The sequence below is a fragment of the Danio rerio genome, chromosome 7 (assembly GCF_052040795.2).
Source record: "Danio rerio strain M-AB ecotype USA chromosome 7, GRCz13ab, whole genome shotgun sequence".
Lineage (NCBI taxonomy): Eukaryota > Metazoa > Chordata > Actinopteri > Cypriniformes > Danionidae > Danio > Danio rerio.
This window is the reverse complement of record NC_141027.1, coordinates 29,886,277-29,905,737: the sequence shown is the minus strand read 5'-3', so window position 1 is coordinate 29,905,737 and position 19,461 is coordinate 29,886,277. Positions and strand designations below refer to the sequence as shown.

The window sequence follows — 19,461 nt, the reverse complement described above, 5'->3', positions numbered from 1 at the left end:
GACGTCATTCATCTCATTTGCACTACGTCTCCCTGGCTTACTAGGGCAAGGTAGGAGAGCGCAAGAATTTACAACGCTCAAACTACTTAAATTGCAAAAGCTGTGCACAATTTCACTGCGTTTGTGTTGGACAGTCTTTCACTGACACTTACAGCAGAAGCCCCTATTTCACTGCGATTGAGAGTACTCCTTTTCACTTTCTCTCTCTCTTTCTCTCTCTCACAGTGGCACATTTGACCTGCTGGCATGACTTTTCTTCTCCTCTCTGCTGTTACAGCGATACTTCTGGATACAGACACAAGCGTGGGTCTGCAGATTTTTCTCCACCTCATCTATTATCGATCAGCTGTAATCGCCGCTGCCGTTTATCAGTGTTTATCATCGGTGAACAGCGCCAGAGCGTTAGAGCCAATCATTGCCCTTTCTGTTGAGCGCATGACCAATCATAGGGGTGTAAGAATGAACTCCCTAGACAGGACTCAGAAAGCTAGGGGGATATTTATATTTGTTTACTTACCATGATATCGAATTGAACCAAATTGATGGCATGATAATAGTCACTGAACCGTGAGACCACTGTAGGTTCATACCTCTACTTGTAAGCGTAATCAAAATTGTTGCATATTTTGTGTAGTTTACAAAATATGTATTTAATTTTCTGTTGTAACTTATAATCGCTTCACGCGGCTTGTAATCATTCATCTATTATAGAGTAGATTAGTGCTTGTACTGCTTCTCTTAGGTTAAATCTGTATGGGCCATGCACATATTGTGTCTAAAACCACGTTGAAAACATGATGTGTGCCTCTTCCTTTAGCAATTTAAATGTGTTTCTGAACTTGCGATCCTCTGCTGTTTGCCTTTGCTAAGGCCAACATCAGCAGTTCCTACACAAGCGCAGGGCAGTCAATTTTCAAAATAGTTCAATTTTTGCCAGTGTGGATTAATACTGAATGCGTGTTGTTGTTATTACTTGGGGTTAGGGTTAAGAGTAAAGTAATATGCTGGTGCATTGCTTTACTGCATTCCTGCATTAGGCTCACACATATCCTCTGTACTATTGTAGGGAGATTCTATCTCGCTCTGAACTCAGTCGACCAATCACAACAGACTGGGTCATCGGACCAATCAGCGCAGGTTAGCCTCACACAAAGGAGGGGTTTGAGAACAAATGAATCGCTGAACAAATCATATGGGAGTCGTTGAGATTATTAGGTATAAAAAAAATGCATATTAAGACATAAGAAATTATAAGAAAGTGTTTTTTGACCTTGAATACACATCAGCCTGTTGTTGGAGACCCCCCACACCAAAATATGACATTTTATAATGCAAAACAGGGGCTCTTTAATAACAGTCCCTTTAATAAGACTAATGCAAAATGATGTCCTATAAAAGAATAACACTTTGGGTTTGGTGGTGATGAAGGATCGGCTACTGATGGGACAGTTTTGGATACACAACAAAATAAGCTGGTAAACATTTTACAGCAAATGACAGACACAATTTTTATTATCATGATTCTAAACCTCTAAAAATGATGTAGAGTGGTGGTCTTACCGTAAATTTGAGGTGTATGCAACTCTGAAGCACTGCAGTTCTTTACAGCTATAGAGACAGAAAGAAAGACTCATAAACAGACAAGCAAATAAAAAATATATAACAGTTAATTAATGCTAATCAAAAATATTAGTTTAATAAAAGTAAACCAACACTGTAAATAATGCTATGTTCCACACAATTCTTTTATAGCAAATCCATTAGGTTTACTTATTTTATTATTTTTTTATAAGTAAATTGAAAGTCAAACAATTAAATTGAGCCCAATTAAGAATTAAGCAATTAAGCCCAAATGTTTTTCCCATTAGCCATGTTAGGTTAAAGATGTAACAGATGGGCAAGTTTAAAAAGAAAAAGGCAGTTAATTTAAGATGGAAATCCTACCAGTCACGGTGTCTATGAGTGTGTGTCTGTTGTGTGTGTGTATCATAGCCTCATGAGAAATGAATTAAAGCCGCAGTAATTAACCCAGGTCTATCTACTAATGACCTCATGATTGCAGAGCTGAATCAAAGCCAGAGGCCTCTAAACACTCTTAAAAGTCAAGAGCTCACACTGAAATCCTAAATTACCTAACGAGCTTATTAAATAAAAGGTGAAATTAAAGCAAACCAAGTTGAGGCTTACATCAGAGTTTTAACATAAAAAGTCAGCGTCCATAAAAAAAATAGTTGTAGATGAAAAAAAAAGAAGAAAAATCATAAAGCAACAACCACTACTCAATTAAATTTGAATACTATAGGAATACTACTGCATGACTGTTTTCGCCCCAGAATATTAGTCATCAACAACCATATACACACACTTCACCATGACACTGGTGCCCAGAGAGCAGAAACAGATCACAGAGCTGCTGCTGTATTGAGTTGCATTGTGTGTGTGTGTGTGTGTGTGTGTGTGTTGTAAGTGACCTCACTGAGTGGTAGGAACATCTGCTCAACAGCTGCTGCCATTCAACCTCTACAGGGGTCAACAAGAGTCCAGTACAGACCATTGACTCACGCCAACTTCACACTCATAAACGTCATGTTTACTCAATGTCAGATTACTTCAATCAAATGATGTCTACTTCATTACTAAATAGTAGACAAAAAGGGTACTATAAAACAAATAGTAGGCAAAATGAAACTTAATGAGCTTCTACTTCCACCATGTTCAGAAGTGTGCATCTGAGGAGTGGTTTTATGAAAAGCAGAAAAGAAACTGAATTCATTCACATGTGTACAATAACTTAAAATACCGCCAAATGTGCTTCACTTTTACTGAAAAACTGGAGCTAAAAATTTAGATCATGTCATGTTGGGTGAATGCAGTGCGGTATGAAGTGATAAGCCATGCCCTCATGTAAACAAATGGGATGCGAACAAAATGCTGAATTACAAAATATGACCACGATAGCTTAGTGCAGGGGTCGGCAACCCAAAATGTTGAAAGAGCCATATTGGACCAAAAAAAAAACAAAAAACAAATATGTCTTGAGCCGCAAAAAATGCCTTATATAAGCCAAACACATGCTGTATGTATCTATAGTAGCTATATTAGCCTACTATAAAAACGACTAAGTTGGCTACAAATACATAATGAGCCTTCATGATTAAATAGCCACTGAAATCAGGTGGTTGGTGTTTATTTAGATTAGAAGCGAAAGTGGACACGCTGGGTTTTGGGTGCGTGCTTAAACAGACATGTACACATAATAATAATAATAATAAAAATAATATCTAAACATGTCAATATTTGTGGGTTTTCTTCTAAACAACAATTTTTTTCTTAAATGAGCATAAAAAGGAAAGCAATCGAATGTTTCATTATAGATCTTTGCATTTTTAAGAGAAACCTCTGTTATTTAGTGTAATCAAATGAAAAATATAAAAGAGAAAAATCTTCAAAAATCTTCATTCGCTGCTCTGTAATCAGACTTTAAATTATACAGTGAGGAAAAGGTTAAATGACATTTTATATCTTGATTAGATTTCTTTATAACAGCTATTAACAAGTTTATAAGGCTAAACTGTTTGCTGAATTATTTGCAGATTTTTCTAATGTATACTATTTATTCTATTTTTTGTAAATAATAATAATATTAATAATAAACATATTACTGACTGTTTCAACTGTATATTTACATTAAAACAGCTTTAGATTAACATTTAAAAAATGAGTCTTCCACCATGAAATTTATTTTAAACCAAATGCAGAATAATACCATTTTTACAACAAATATCATGATTAAATTATGCTAGTGTAGCAAATTTTTTTTGTAGTTTTCAAGGTTTAACTACAATTACCATGACCTTTGTTTTTATCAGTGGTAAAACAATGCTTAATTTTCATACGTTTGAAGCTAGTTTTTCTTAAAAAGCAGACGTATGCTGAAGTAGGTGGTTTCAGATGCTAATGCAATATGCTAACTAAATTATTGTGAATATTTCTTAAAAACAGAGAGGGTTTTAAGCAACAAACACGAGTGACATAATTCAATTTCATTTTTATGGGTGAATTGTTCCTTTAAATCTCTGAAGACAATAAGCTCTTCGTTGTTTATGCCTAGATGGAAATTTAAAAGCTTCCAAATTAAATTTTTAAACCACAAAATATTGATCATAAATCACCACAGAACAATAACACATATTTCTAAGCATGAAACTCATTTTGATTAAATCATAATTACAAATATTCAAACAATGAACAGAGGCTGGAGGAGACATGGATAAAATTAATATGAGTGAGGGATGCTGGTAAGGCCGGAGTGATGAACATTAGACATGGCCGTCACTGGCATGACTTGAATGTGTAGGCGGTGAAGTTCACATGACCAATGCTGGCAATACATCAGACGCCTTGCCAATGACTCACCATTACTGAAAGACAGAATGAACAACCTCCTGCACATGTCCATACAGGACAACGCATTAACTCAACATTCAGTTCAGACCACATGAAAGCAGAGACTATTTACACATTATGGACTAGACGATACAGACATTTGTCACTAAAGAAGCACATCAGATGGTTAAGTGTTTGTTCACCTAAAAATGAACTATGAATGAACTATTAATGAATTAATCAAATCTAAGAGCTTTCTCATCTCCATAGAGAGCAACAATCACAATAAAGTAAATAGAGATTAGAGATTTGATCAAATGCTTTGATAAGCTATAGGAATACTTTTGTGTGCACACAAAACAAAAATAATTACTTTTTTCAGAAGGTTTCTTCCCTTCAGTGTCAGTATAGGGTGCACGTTGATGTGTCAATTCTGACCCACTGACGTTACCTCAGATATGTCTGTGCTTTGAGGAAGAAGCATCCGGGGTTGTAAACCCATCAGTGCACAGTGCTTCTGAACAAGCTTAATATACTGACTAGTGGTGTAACGGATCACCAATCTCACGGTTCGGATCATGTTATGGTTTTTTTTATTTACGGATCGAGCCATTTTTTGGATTAGCCTAAAAGGGGAGAAAACAAATGTAATTTGCTTTCCATTTATTACAGAAACAATACTGTGATATACTTTTGATTTAAACATACCGAACTTAGATGTAACTTTATTTTTTAAAAATTAAGTAATAATCAGCTGAATAAACATAGTAAAATATTCAGTAATGTGAAAAATTCACTGTTACTACTACTATTGCTAAAAACGCTAAATGTAGAAATTTAACATTATAATTTGATAAACAATATTTATTTTCATTTATTTAGTCTCATTTGTAATAAATGATTCAGTTATTCACTCATAAAGCTTCATGTTTTTTTGCTAGATGTATCATTTTTGAAGAATTATGGGGTATACTAAATAATTCAGTATAATAATAAATAATGGGGTATAATAACTAAATAAATGGCAAAGTTTATTTAATTGAATGTATTTTAATGACATTACAACATCGATGCTGTAAAATGAATCGTATAAAATGGAAGAAAGTTCACAGTAACAGGTCACCGGAGGTTTATCAGTATGGGAAAAACATTAGGTCGGCATATATCCTATTCAATGGCATATTTTTGATGGCCACCTATTGGTTAAACAATGCAATTGCTGCCTACAACTTTCATTTTTGAGCACTGTTAAATGCATATGACGCTGATTTTAATTTTTACCATAAACATTAGTGGTTTTATCTAAACTATAAACTGTTATCCCAGTACTACTGTGTTATTTGACTATTTATAACTTCATAACTAACTCAAAAGATAGACTCCATCTCGTTGATTTTTGCGTTCAGATGTGAATGCAGCGATTCGAAGGATTAATAGACATATGCAAATCACCATCATTTATAATTTAAGTTTTGTGAGCGTTGGGATCCCAAACTTTTATTCATTAATCATGCTGCTTACACTGAATGCATTAATGCAGGCTAAACAAGTAGTGACAGAAAACACCTTTAATAACCCAAGAAACCCTCCACATCCCAAATAACCAACCATAACTTCTTCCATCATCATTATATTTTAGAGGAAAGCCTAATGCATTCATACATGTGATTTGAACGATGCCAGAGGCAATCTCTTTGTGATCGTAACAAATTTAGGATCAATCTGCCAGTAAAAAAAGTATATATTTATATAAATATACAAATATCTGCATCAGATGAAGACATTGTTCCTCTAATGAAACATGGATTTAACAGCTATATACACATGAGTTGTGTTTACGATGTATTTATGAACTTTTAAAGAGTCAAAGTTTTGGCATAATGGACTTAACTAAAGGTAAAAGAAATCTCCATGGTTTTATTAAAAGTATCGAGGTTTCAATGAACAATGAAAGTCTTATGGGTTTAAAAACAACATGACAGAATTTTATTTGGGTGAACTAAGTTTAAAATGACTTTTAATAAAAGTGAGCTGCAAAATCAGCTCATTCTGAAACCGTGGATTTCAGACAGAAAATGTCAAATCTATGTCATCACAGATCGGTTGGATGTTAGCGGTTAGCCAGTCTGGCTCTTGAAAGACAAGCAACGTTTTTGCTGGATCAGCAGAACTCCATAAGCTTCCAGGCTGGCTTAACTCACAGCAGAAATGCAGTCTAGTCTGGTCACAGGGGTCTGAGAATGGTTTTAAAAGTAGGAGGGTATCTGAACTCATAATTCTGAAATAATTATCTTTACCAAACTGGAAAAATTCCAGTGAACAGTTGTGATTGACAAGACTGACATGGTGATGCAAAGATTGGACAGCATCAAGGTATGTTAATTATTAGCTAGAAAATCAGAGTTTATAGAGTTTGAAGAGATCAACATAAGTAGGGTGTACTACAATGGCCTGAAATACAAATGTTTTTACAACAATTGATGATTCTATAGACAATCTTTAACACCATAAATTCCACAAAAGGTTATTTTAGTAGATTATTAAAATACGTTTCACTCAAAGTAATACAAGTTATTGTTTTAAGGACTGTGCAGTCAAATGATCTTTTGGAAACCCAAACTGACTTTTATTGGACATCACTTTATTCGGTGCACTATAACTTATTTTAATTACTGTTAAAACATTTATCCATGAATGTATTTTTAGGATTCTTTAAGTAATAAAAATTTATACATCCTTTTAAAATCTATGCAACCTTATACATTACTTTTTCAGAGCTTCAAAGAAAGCCTGATTACTCCAGAAATGGTGCAAAAATGCCTCAATACATCTTGTAAACAGTAATAAGGAAAGAAAATTGACTTCAGTCAACCCCGAAAGCATCACAAGCAACCAATCAGCAGCTTCCTGCTAGTCATTAGCTCGTTTAATGACTGTATTTTCACTGACAATCCAGCTCGTTTAACAAGACTGGGGCAACACTTTACACGATGTACACTTTCATAAATCCGCCTTTCCTGTGAAAAACGAGCAGCGCTACTGTGCTCGATGGCCTAATCTGAACTGTCACTGAGATTCTGGGGATTAGCAACTAAAACCACTGCCAGCTAATGAGGCTATTACTTATGATGCATGTACCCAAAAAAAAAAAAAAAAAAAAAAAACAGTAGACCCACCACTGCTCCATTCTAAAATAGGGTATGAGTACAGCCACTAGAACATCATCTGCATGCATACTTAAGCACTGCCAGTAAGAACTGCAGTCATAACGATGCCCACATCTAAGGTAAGGATCACATGATTTTCTGAACCAAAATATGACCTCAGAGTGCACAGCTGTAACAGATCACACAGATCTGGTTATGGACGTTACGTCCTGTGCTACGAAATGCACCTCAAAAGATTACACATAGCCATCCAGTAAACACGCCAGTCAGGAGTTACGGGCACAGATAATCTGTCCTAGTCTGCTGGATCTATTTAGCTCAGCATTAGGGAACTCCAAGAACATGCCACACAATTAAAAGCCTATTTTCAAGTATTTGATTAACGCAGCACTGTCCACATGTAATCCAATCCAGCTGGAGATCTCATGATGGTTCCTTGAGAAAAAGAACAAAACAAACAAAAAAAAGCTTGTTGAGAAGCGGGAAGGTAAACGTCATTGAGTAGGACACCCAGGCTTGGCTTTTCCTGTTTAAGTGAGTGACTACACTGGATCTTGGATGAAATCCCACTGGTGTTGTTTTCACTCATCAACACAAAATAAATAACCTTATACAGAGCGTGTAGAAGGTAACATCTGGCTCTGAAGCCCTTGTAGTCTTCAACATGATCTTGTTCTAATGGGAAGTGAGGATTTATGTAAACAAAGTGTATTTGTAGGATCCTGTGTTTGAGCAGAACAGCAAAAATGTCACATCTTCTACTTTTTTTTTCCTTGTGATTTTCCATTTGCCCTTAAAATGACTCAAACAGTTTATCAATTTACCATTTGCACAAAACTAAGAATAACTTTCAACTTATTTCAAGGGGTTGCATGCATGAGAGAATTTCCATGCATTAATCACTTTTTTTTTTTAAATCACAGATGTATGAGCAGCTTAATACAACAGAGAAATAAAATGAGACCCGTCACACAAAGAGGAGTTAAACAAACTCAAGGTTGCAATGTAAGTTTCAGGTTGACAAAAGCAAACAAATCCTCACTGCTTAAGATCAAGTTAAGTGGTTCCAGAAAGCTTGATATAAACTCAGTTGGCTTGGGGTTTAAGTAAAAATTTGTTATTAACTCTGGACCACAAATACAGCTGAAAGTTTGATACATACAGCCAACCACACGACACACAAGAGAGTCCATTTGATTCATTTCTCATGAGAGAGTCAGTAGAATTCACTTCTCTGTAAAGATTAGGAGGTATTGTTATCAGAAGTATAATTGGTTAACCAAATTTAAAAGGCACAGGGCTGAGCGATATCATGTTATCACGATATCATGTTTAATATCATTCGGTATAAATAATTGTTGAATATCTTTTACCAATACATTTAGGAATATTACTATTTTTTTGTTTATTATTTTATTATTTAATTATTTGTTTATTATTTATTTTAATTGACCAACATTATTAAGGCAAATAACAGTCAAACAGTCAAAATAACAGTCTAACAGTCAAAATCTAGAATATTTCAACTAGATTTCTCATCTCATTATAATAAAATAAACATAAGTGTTAAAGAGATTCTTAAATGTGATGAATGAAATATTACAAAGTGTGTGCAATGGTAAAGGTAGATCAACATCTGTAAGGTGTGAAATGATGATCAAATCTGAGCTTTCAAGTAAAAGAACTAAACATCATTATTCAAATACATATTGCAACGTTACAAATTGTGAAATTGAATGACTATATTACAAGTTTTTGGAGAAAAGTAAAAAGCACTCCAGTGATTGGGTGCGCAGTGTTTGTCTCAGGTAATTAGTCTACAGTTATACTGAAATGTGTATATTCCATAAAAAGTGTGAAGCAGATTGGTTAGTTCTACTTAAATGAATTGCTGTGCGCTCACGTCATTCGGAAAAGTTCTGATGTAGTTTTTCAACTAGGTGTACCAGAAAAATTTGCACCCATCACGTGTGTGCATCGTTTCCATGTGCGCAAGTCACCTGCTTCTATTGGAAATTACAAACTTACACCCTAAACTTATTGGCATTCCTTCCAAGGCGCACGCTTAGTAGCTACATTTTAGCAAAACTTTACCCTTCATACTAAAACTTCATAGCACCAAACTTTTTTATTGTTATTGACAATGGTGTTCGGTCAATAAATAGGATACTGATTTTACCGACCAGCCCTATATAATTTTACTTTTAGCTGATTGGTCAAGATTGGGTTTGCGATCTCTAACTCAAAAAATAAAACTCTGAATTCTAGAGCAGGTAGCAGGTTAGCAGTGTAGTGCAAGTTGCCACAGTGACAGAACCAAATCAAAACCAACTCATATTCTTGAGCACTAAAATTCAGGGTTTGCCCAAACTAAATGCAAACTTACTAGAGTAAAAACCCAAACCAGCTTTGTGCAACAGGTTGCTAGTTGTCTATAACGCCTGGAGACTGATTGTTGTGTGGAAAACCTTGAGACATATTTGCCAGGAAAATCAAAAGGATGTGGTGTTTATGCACGCTGCCAAGAACCTCTCAATGACACATGATACAAATGCTTATATTGTACATATGTGTGCATGAGTATGAACAATCTGAAGTAGTTGGTTGCAGTTGACGTAACAGCCGCTGATATCCCTAAAACAATTGTTTCTACAAATTTACAACAGCTCTTTTGTGATTTATCGATCTCTTACCTTTGATGAAGTTTCAAATACAAGCTTCATAGCTCAAGATAGATGCTCTGTCAACACTAAGGCCTGAAGGTTAAACGGATGGTCGACAAATATTAGCATCTCTATGTCAAGGCAGATTCCAACTTTAGAAGGACAGAGAGGGGCCAAGAAGGTAGTAAGCTGAGATTGAGAGCGATAGACAGAGAGAGACAGATAAAATTGGACACAGACTAAAACACAACCCTACTCACCTTCAATGAGCAAAACACTACTCATATTCATTATGAGTGAATTAAAGTTATTTCTGAAATTTTTAGACAAGACAATCCAGCAAGACTTAATTTTGCGTTTATGGTACATTTTATGGTAAAAAAAAACAGACAATGTTTCTTAAAGACACTTTGGAAGAAACACTTAGTTAATTACACTTAGTTAAGCAGTTCATTTTGATCAAACAGCGCAAAGTTAATGAATCTTGAGATGAATCCATTTAAGGTTCACTCTATAGATACATCTGTCAGTTAGCACCAGAAGGTTCCATTTAAAGAACTGTGTTGCCAAGCTATATATATATACTTATATAAATGTAACTTAACTTGCATGTTTATAATGCTTGAGATGAGCTGATGGTGTACCAAAATAACCCAGATTTTCAGTTACCGAGTTGTATCACAGGAGTATCTACATCTTACATCTTTAGTGTTTTCATCTACTTGTTGTTAGTTCACTGAATTCACATCATTTGAAACCAGAAAACTATTTTACATCTTCAAGAGATAAGCTGATTTTAAAATCTATCCAATATGATATGCCATTTTCCCCAAAAATTATCAAAACTGTTTTGAGATCTATATTTTTACCTGTTTTACAGAGAAAACGATTACAGATATAAATGGTCTAAAAATAGTGAAAAGAACAGCATTTCTAATACATGATTATTATTGATTAAAATGTAAAATTTTAAAATACTAGTTATTCAGATCTTTTTGATGTTCACTCAGTTTCTCTTTTCAAAATATTACTTGACATTAGGTATGGGACGGTAACCGTTTTCAAGGTATACCATGGTTTAGAAAAATCAAGGTTTTAAAACCGTCAAAATTTTCTGCTATTTCTACGTTTTTTTATTTAAGTTTTTTTTTTTTTTTTTAGGACAACAGTATCTCCAGCAGAAAAGATATCCAAGATGCTTTAATTTGTAAAGAAATCTGTGTTTTTAAAATAATGAAGACAGCAGAAGTCAACTATTATTTTGAATTGTTTAGCCTGACATGTTTACTGCTCCAAAATACTTTAAATGCTTCTAAAAATGAAATAGATTGTGTTTAAAGGGAAAGTTTTTATTTTTTTATCCAGACATTTAAAAAGAACATTTTTTAGAGCAGTTATCACAACACCACGAAATGGTGAAACAGTGAAATTTTTATCCAAAGTTATCATATAGTCAGAATCCTAAACCTGCCCATGCCCACTTGACATCATCTTTTTTTTTCATTTGGCCAAAACCTTACTTTAACTTCACAAAGATTCTCATTTTGGCTATATTTAAGTTAATTGGCAAGCAAATTACCAAATAAAATTACTGAAGTACTGCAGTTTTGCCTTTAAAGGTCGCATAAAAAAAAGGTTTATACTTCTGAAACCTAGCTATTGAGCTCTAAACAAGGAATCTGGAAGCGTCAGATCTCTGCAGCCAACGCCACCCAGCCAGCTGTAGACAGGCCCAGAAAAGCCCCTCTTCACTCTCTGATTTCATGTAACCATTTTGAGCCTTGTGTCAGAGGTCAAAAAATACGTCGTATTCCCAAAAATACCCTGACAGAGAAAGCCCTCCATTCAGGACACATACCGTGCGTTACCTTCAAAACTACACACTCAACTGAGCACCTGAGTCATGGCCTTTACCAAATACACTGTCCTACACTCCATCAGAGCACTGTATTTATCTTTCAACACTTTACTTTGATCACTCATCTATGCTCGGAAGGAATGTGTTCACCTGAGAGCGGATCTCTTGAACTCCCGTAGTGGTTCTGAAGGGAATCCAACCTGGCCTTTTTGGCAACATACGTACAGCGAGCACAAAAGACCATGACAAGCCAGTTAGCCATTCAGCCGAAGGGGAGGCAGCAATAGCAGAAGCTGCTGTTATAACAGACTGACCTGGATCCTTTTTCAGCACAGAGAATGTGGGGGTAGAAAGAGCCTCAGGCCTCCAGAGTCAAACTCAAACTCCAGTACTTTAATAGGTGTCCTGTGTCTGCCTGCCAACACACTGCTTCCCAACACTGCTACCAATTATGTGAAATATTGTAAATGTGTTACGTTTCAACAACAAAAAGGGACATGTATGGCTTCATGCCATATATATTTTTTTAAACTTCCCTTGTATAATGAACAGGTTTGTTCTAAATGTTCTAAAGGGTCGGAGTGGGGGCTCGTCCGGGATATTTGTTTTATGATTAATGTTCAAAGCTAGTTTTCAGGATTCTTTGAGTTTAAACAGCATTTATTTTGATTGAGGTAAAGTTAGTTTTACATTTGCATGTTTGTTTAGTGACAACTTGTATATTATATATACCTACATGGTTTACCACACAACTTTGAATATTTAGTCTGAAATTGTATGCAAGTTTGACTTCAAAACAACATTAGCACTATATAATTGACTATTTAACAATGTTGTACTTTGATAGCCACTGGCTGACAATACGATTTCACTATTAAGAATTTGCAACAAATAACTTTCTGAAATTATATTAAAAAATCTGAATGTGTGAATATAACACCAACTTTACCCCAATTTTATTTTGGAATAGAAATCTTTTGTAGCACTGAAAGTCTTTATTTTCAATTTCCATCATATAAATTGATCTCTACTGAATAAAACATGCATAAAATGCTTGTTACAAATAAAAAAAAAGCCAAGAATTAAAAATAAATATCACATAAAAATATACAAGAAAAAATAAGACAAGAAACAAGAGCGAAATTGACCAATAAACCCAAAACCAGTTTAATGTGTTCATTGATGATGTGCCAAAAAGTTCCATGCAAACATCAATTTTGTATTATATGTAAGCTATACCAAATAATAATAATAATAATAATGTAATCATTAGACACAAATTTTATCTACACTCAAAAAAATACTTTTGCTGCTTGTTTATACTACTATTTAAATGAGTTGAAACTATTCTTAAGGTTTTTTTGGTGGGACAACTTAATTGTTTTATTTTCAACACATAAAACAGATCAACATATTACAGAAAACAATGCTTTGTGAGGTACCAACGAAATAAAATAACAACTAGGCATTTTCTCAAGAAGAAAGCACTGGAGCAAGTGTGAAAACAAAATAGCAGAGTTGAGAACAAGAGAATGATGATGGTGTAGCTGTAGCATGTGGAGGTGTAGTGTTTAATCAGTTGCTATTGGCAGTCGGGATCAGAACTCACTGGAGTTAAAGGATGTGACACCCGCATACCCAACGACGACCCTGCTAATTATAACTGCTGCATTTGACGACGACTTGCAGTCATACTGACACCAAAACTTTCTGTGAATATTGAATATGAAGTGTTCAAGAAACAGTTCATGATTTACTCATTATCATGATGTTTGAAACTTGTATGACCATTATATTACTGAAAATAGCAACACTGGCAAAAAAAAAAAGAAAACTGAAAGACTAAAAGTTGACAATATTTTGAGGTGTTTTTGTTTATATGACAATGGGTTTTGGGGTAAAATTTGGAAAATTTCATTTTCATGGGTACAAAAACAGGTATTGTAGCTAGAAGGGATAGATAGCTGCGATTTGAACAAGAAGTATTTCTATTATTCAGTAAATTACGCATTAATTGTTCTTTATTAGCGTTTACCCCTATCTCAACTCTAAACCTAACCCTCATATAATGTTATTTGATATTGATGTGAATATCTTCAACTGTACAACAAATAATTTTTTCAACATTACCATGAAAGTTGGTTGGGTTTAGGGTTGAGGCAGGGGTAGGGGTAAATGCTAATAAAATACAATTAATGTTTAATTTTAATAAATAATAGAAATATTTCTCATTAACTTCAGATCGCAGCTGTATCCCTTCTAGCAACAACCATAGGAGAGATCAGAGCTGCTGGATTTTCGTCATGTTTATTTATAAATTTCTTCCGTAGTACATAAAGGGAAACAACAGTGTTGGCCAAGCTACTTGAAAAATGTGCGTTAAGTGAGTTAGTGCGTATAGTGAGTTAAGCTATTAGCTACTCTACTTAAAATGTAGCTTAACTACACTAAACACTACCCCCCTGTGAAATGTAGCAAGCTAAGCTAAAAGCTACATGGCAAAAGTAGCTACATCTAAGCTATTTTTTTAATAATTTTTATTTTTAAATCGAAGCAATTTAAGTCCAATTCAATCATATTTTAGTGATCAATAAAACTTTCAATAAAACATACGAGGCATAAAAGTTCAGTTATTTACTGCAAATAATATGCTGTACTAAACAAATTATAGTATATAACAGCTAAAACAAAAAAATCTAGGTGTTACACATTTAAAATACTATAGTCATTGTGTGTGTGATATTTATATAATAATTATTTTATCACACCAGTGAAAGGGTTAAAATGAGTTGAAAAAACAATTCTTGAGATGTTTTTGGGACAACATAATTATTTTGTTCAATGCACTTACATTTTTAAACACAATTAAGTTAACTTAATTGGTTTGAATTGGCACAACATGAAGGAATTGTGTGGAACCCAGCTTGTTTTACAATGTAACGAAGCAAAATATGTACAGAAATACATTACATTTTTAAATATATTCTAACAGAGAACAAGCAATTAAGTAATAATACTAACAAAAATAATTATGAAATAAATACATCACTGGAAGAAGAGTGATGACAATAATGCCTACATTAGCCATGAAAGAAACTTTTTTTCTAAAATGAAAGCAAACATTCATAAGCTTTGCTGGCTGACATATAGCTTGGTCAACAATATAATGAATAGTTCAGCTGGCAGTCAGACCTCATTTCTCAGGCAATATTGTTCATAAAAGCAGCAGGCTTATCTGAACCCTAAGTGCCAGGCAAAATAAACAAAAACGACTTTTTAGACATTTTATTTTTAGGTCCATTCATCGATAACCAAATAGAAAAAAATAAAGCTCCATTATAAAATTTTTAACAGCTCAGTTTTTAACTAAAAGCTACAGTTTTTGGACAGCGTTTAGGCTATTTGTTTATATTTTAAACAAAGTGACATCAACTACAAGTGCCAGGTAAAATAAATAAAAATGACTTTATGACACTTTATTGTTATGAACATTCATCGTTAGCCGGAAAAAGGAACAAATCAAAAAATCCTGTTTAAGATTCTAGTATAAAAACCCTCACAGTTAAAAACAGCTTATTCATGCCACTGACAAACCCTTTACTGTTTACATTCACGTTCAACATGGTCAAGCGAAAACTAGCATTTACTCTTGCCCGTGTCTGACCTTGCAAGTAAATGGTATTTAACAGGGAATATATGGCACATTTTTGAAGGGAAGAGAGGAGTTATTAACAGCAAGTCAATGAGCTGGTTCATATACACAGTGTCCACTCATGCTGAATAACAGGATCCAGGACAGTAAGGCATGACCCATGGGCTCACTACCAAGAAAAGTGACAGCTGTGATAAAAAGTGGCTGTAGTTTATCAAGAGGACAGCGGACAGTACTCTACTTGATGCCTTTTGCTAAGCTACTGGATTCATCAGCATCAGCAATCCATCACTATAGACACAGTAAGCAGACTTGTCCATCTCCACATCAGACTGTGAATACTGCAAGACTAACTTAAGACTTTAAAAGCGAAGTAGGGGTATTGTGCAGTCATAAGGAATTAAAACTTTAATAAAACGGAAAGCCCTGCATCTCATAAAGAGATTACATGCTCTTAGAATGAGAGAGTGGATGAGGAGTTACATTGACTCATAAAAGTGGTTAGGAATGTGCTCTATGAGTCCTGTTCATGTATTCAAAAGGGACAAAAAATGTGATGCGACATTTTGGTGTTTGTGTCAAATTGAGCTTTCAAAAGTGCTTCAATATATTTATTGCAAAAGCATATGCACCTTTTTCACAATATTGTTATGATGCATTTAACGATCATCACAATGTAAAATCTTTGAAAATTTTATGTATTTAGATTTTTTTTTTAATCTTATGAACATTTATATATATTTACTTATGCATAAATAATATCAAATTACAAAAAACGAATTACCGCTTATGTGAGGCGTTTCTAATGCAGCGTCTATGGGGCTGAGAGTAAATTTGATGTTTTGATGTTGTTTCTGAAAGTCTTGATAACACCATCATGGAGTTTTTATTTTATTATTTCAGCAAATAGGGTTGTAAAAAAAATATTTGTTCTGCTTTCCCATTCATTGTACTTTAAGTTTGCGTTAAGCTATGACACCTTCTGTTACTGAGAAACCCAAAAAATGTGAAAAGAGTGTGCTTAATGTAAATGAAATGTGTATTTTGATGTTTCATTGTCAATCTGTGTAACAGATAACAAAATACATTTAGGCAAAAGTAAAGCAATTACTAAAACATATAACATAATAAAAGTGACAATACACAAAATTGTATTGTATTTTAAATTAATTAAATGTTTTGCCGACAAATTAGTAAAATTGTGTATAAAAAATGTCACCAAATGATTTCTAACAAGTTTTTTCTCTTTGTATATAAACTATAATGAATCCAATTTTAGCAGGTGTTTTTTGTAAAATCACAAAAAAATAGGTTTTATTTTTGCTCCAGAATAATAACGTTAATGCTTGAAAACCCCTTCTTTCACCCAAACGTATGCATATAAAAATAGGTTTTAACATAACGTGTGTGTGTGTGTACAGTGTATATTTATTATGTATCCACAAATACACACATGCCAAGGACGTATGTTTGCTCTTGACATTGGTGGGGACCTATCAACCACCTCACTATATCAGTCATTATATCAGCCTGCATATGTTAGATTGTGTAACAAAGGGGGAAAAAAAACATTAGCATTAACGTTACCATTATCCTCACTTGCATATCACCCACCTCACACATTTTAATCATGCACGAGATAATTCCTCTGTGCAGTTTTGGCACTGTTACATCTGAATGCAGCTATAGCCTGTCATGACAGCAGGGGAAGGCTCAGCCAATCACAATGTTCATGTGTGTTTTTAGGGCGTTTCAGTAGTCGGTGGATCTTGGTGGGAATGCGTCCTCTTCGTCCATGCAAAATCAACACCCAACACATGCATATGCACATGCATATGCACATTTATATGCACATAATTTTGAAGAAATTTAAATATATATGTAACAAAAATGTATGTATAGTTTTGTTTCTATGTATAGGTGTGCATCACATATAGGCTTACATAATAAATATATACACACACATATATTATGTTAAAACAAAAATTTATTTTGGATGTGATTAATCATGATTAATATTTGTCTATTGTGATTAACAAAAGTCTTGCAATTGAAAAAAATACTTAACAAATAATAGGAAGCTAGAATGTCAGTGCAAAAAAGCAAGGCACAAAGAACTGTACTAATTATTTACAATAGTAAAAGATGATAATAATAAAAGGCATTTGTCTCATGATAGCACTAATCGTCATTAAAATGAATGGAAACAGATTCAGAACAATAAAAAACACAATCAAAAAAATATAATCAGGCATAAAAGTACCACAATGTCATAACACTGTGAAATAATGGCATTATAGGAACCTGCCAATAAACATCAAGTCTAATTTGAACAGCTAAACTGGAAAGGTAAACATCTTTAAATGGTAATACACAACGTAATTTACAGCATAAAACATACAAATATCAAACATGCCTGTCAAAATAAACTATAATCACTACATGGTATTACGAAATACATCAACAGCACTGAATGTGGCGTTTGCTAGAGAAAATACCCAGTTGTTTAATCAAACTGGAGTGATCTCTAATTACTCGTTTTTGTTTGCGAAATCAATAAACACAAGCCTGTGTTTGCTAAACTGCAATTTGATCCATAACAGCGAACTAAATCAAAAGGAGGGTTAATTATGAGTAGTGTAATGAGAGCTAAACAATACTTCTCTAAAGAACAATGGAGAATCCACAAGTATAAATCAGCAGACGACTGAGAGGGCTGTTTAAACGATGACACAGAGGGGTGTGGCGTCAGCATGGGCTGCATGTGTCTGGAGCATCACAAAAGCCCACTGCATTTGTCTACATACAAGAGTGTTTCAAAGGCTTGAAGCGGTGTTTACATCTGCCAGAAGTTAGTGATCCGGATTGAGAAAGAACTAATGCATTTAATTAGGATTCAGTCCTCTGACATACTTATTGCTGGGATCAAAACACAATGTAAAGAAATTGTTCTAAACAAGTTCACTTTTCCTCTTTAAGGACATGCAAATCAAGCTGAACATTTAAAGCGACCAATATTTTACTGTTAAAATTAACCAAAAAGTTTCAGCAAACACATTTTAGCTGTAGCTGAATATTTCCATATGCAAACCTAAAAAAAGTTATGACTATGCATGCATATCTTATCAAACTTGAAATCTTTAAATATATACATATATATTTTTTTTTCTATTATATATTTATATTCGTTCAGACTGCCTCGTAAAAGGCGATCACAAACCACCAAGCGCGAGCATTTATTTGCCTTGATGCAAATTTCAGCCATCAATCACGTTCTGCGTTATACAGACAGACGTTTAAGTGATTAAACTTACCGATTACAATGCAGATACACACAATGTCCCCATCGATTACTGTGCGCGTGAATTAATTCTCCTCATCAGCAACTGGTGAAGCGTGTGTATTCATGTCAGATGAGATAAGGACTCAATGCACGTCTCTGTCCAGCAGCACACACACACACACATACACAGCGCTTATTTCCACGCACCTCTAAATCCCGTTCATTCAACACTGCATGTGAGCTCGCTCTCGCCGTATTCATACAGAACCACGCTGCACCGCGGATATTTCTGAGCACTGCTCCAGAACACTGAAATCTGAGCACACTGGGTCTTACCGGTGAGTTTGTTTACCGCAGTTTCATTGCAACCTCGCAGCCGCTCGATGCAGAGTAAACTACGGTCTCGTCCTGCCTCTTTGGAGTAAATCCCTTCTCGGTTTACGGAGTTTGCC

At 34.4% G+C, this 19,461-nt stretch overlaps 1 protein-coding gene across 13 annotated transcripts in view; it reads right to left on the bottom strand.

Moving 5' to 3' along the window:
- Positions 1–19,432, bottom strand: part of tln2a (talin 2a) — an 81,051-nt gene extending 61,619 nt beyond the window's left edge. For 2 of the 13 annotated variants that reach the window (XM_087259475.1, XM_087259481.1), the window contains exons 1-3: positions 19,217–19,408; positions 19,041–19,112; positions 1,561–1,608 (exon numbers count right to left, since the gene is read on the bottom strand). The gene's annotated coding sequence lies outside the window, so the exon portion shown is untranslated. Of the gene's footprint in view, positions 1–1,560; positions 1,609–19,040 lie in introns of all 13 variants that reach the window. The other 11 variants (XM_087259474.1, XM_087259480.1, XM_087259472.1 and 8 more) reach the window with 6 other exon arrangements.
- Between the last annotated feature and the right edge of the window lie 29 nt (positions 19,433–19,461).